The 1,625-nt window shown below is 46.0% G+C and overlaps 1 long non-coding RNA gene across 2 annotated transcripts in view; it reads left to right on the forward strand.

Moving 5' to 3' along the window:
- The first annotated feature begins 696 nt into the window (after positions 1 to 696).
- The window catches only part of LOC106697435, a 5,006-nt gene continuing 4,077 nt past the window's right edge, over positions 697 to 1,625 (forward strand). For both annotated transcript variants that reach the window (XR_001348539.2, XR_002829691.1), the window contains exon 1: positions 697 to 1,060. This is a non-coding gene — a long non-coding RNA (uncharacterized LOC106697435). The remainder of the gene's footprint in view (positions 1,061 to 1,625) is intronic.

A 1,625-nucleotide genomic window follows, 5' to 3' on the forward strand; every position in this document is an offset into this window, starting at 1 on the left:
CCCCCACTGCAGGAGCTCCTACTCTGGCTACAAGTTTCTGCAAAGGCCTGGAGCAGTTCATGCTCCTTTCCAAGCATCTAGCTCCCAGGGGCTGGCTTTCTTTGTTGAGGTTGTCTGCTTCCCTGGGTCTCCAGGCAAAGGCCAAGTCCACAGGCCAGAGCCATGTCACCCTGGAGAGTACACAACTGGCATTCAGTGCCCAAGGACCAGGAGGTCACTCAGGCCCTCACAAGCTGGTTCTACCACTTGCTCCTTAAGACCAGCCCAGCAGCCCCTGCTCTCACAGGGGGAAGAGACGGTGAGTGCAGGAGCTGGCCCACGCTGTCCTCACCACGAGGGGACAGTGCAAGACTGCGGCAGCAGAGCACTCGGTCAGGGACAGGCCCCTCGTGACTCACTCCAGCAGCGCAGTATCTGAATGATTTGTTCTTGGGTGGAGTGGATGAAAGGGGGAGGATGGGTCGGAAAAAATGAAACCATCTGTTGAATTCACAAGTTGCCACAAGTCATGAGTTCAACCAATGTTCAAATGACTAAGTATTTTTAGTGCAGAAAAATAAGGTAATTTGAGGGTTTCAGAAAGCAAGCACTGCCTGCAAACCCAAATGATAACTGAAGAAATTCTCTACATTAGCAAAAGTTTTACTCTCTCATTTGCAAAAACAGCATGACTTTTTTTTTTTTTTCCAGGAAAAGGAAGGCTTTCAGAATTTAAAAGAAACAGAGTTTACCAACTCAACCCTCTCTGAAACAGAATAAAGAACCTTTCCTCTTATCTGGGTTCAGAACTGGCAAGCAACCTTGGTGTGGGCACTTCATAAATATTCATGGATAATGCAAATGCGAAGATGCAAAGAGACCGTTTTGCCATTTCCAGAATCCTTCTGAAGTGCCTGTGATTGAAGCAGGATCTCCACTATACTTTGCAGATCTTGCACAAGAAAAAGCCCAGTTTGGCTGGTCACATGGAAAGAAACAGAACAAGAGCAGTGGATTAATCTGTCCTGGAGTCTTGGGTGGTGACTGTACTTACAGGGAGCAGAGCAAACTGAAGTAGTGGGTAGGATTTTTGTTTTTATTATTTTCATTTTTGTGTGTTTCTTTAATTCTCACCCAAGGATATGTGTTGTTGTTTTTTTTAATTGATTTTAGAGAAAGGAAGCGAGAGAGAGAAACATTGATGTGAGACAGAAACATTGATTGGTTACCTCCCATACACATTCTGACTGGGGATAGACCCCGCAACCATTTTGGTTGGGACAACACTCCAACAAACTGAGCCACCTGGCTAGGGTTCTTTTTTTTTTTTTTCCTTCCTCTTTTTTTGTTATTATTCTGGGTAGGATTTCTAAACCACCACTCCCAAAACATTCCAAGGAGGTGGGAATCAAGTGACTCCCACTTTGTGAGAGAAAAAACGCCCTGTCGTCTCGCCTCCTTTGGATATGAGGTGTGCGTATAAACAGGACATAAAGCCAGAATAGTGAGGTGCAGTGCGATTCGAGGCATCTAAATCCATCCTGAGCCCCATGTATCAATGTGGCTGGAGGGAATCTCAGAAAAAACAGGGGGATCACAACACTCTGGAAAGTCTGCGCGTCAAGCGCTCTCTCTTTTTGGCCCCA

Source organism: Myotis lucifugus, unplaced genomic scaffold, assembly GCF_000147115.1.
Source record: "Myotis lucifugus unplaced genomic scaffold, Myoluc2.0 scaffold_70, whole genome shotgun sequence".
Taxonomy (NCBI): Eukaryota; Metazoa; Chordata; class Mammalia; order Chiroptera; family Vespertilionidae; genus Myotis; species Myotis lucifugus.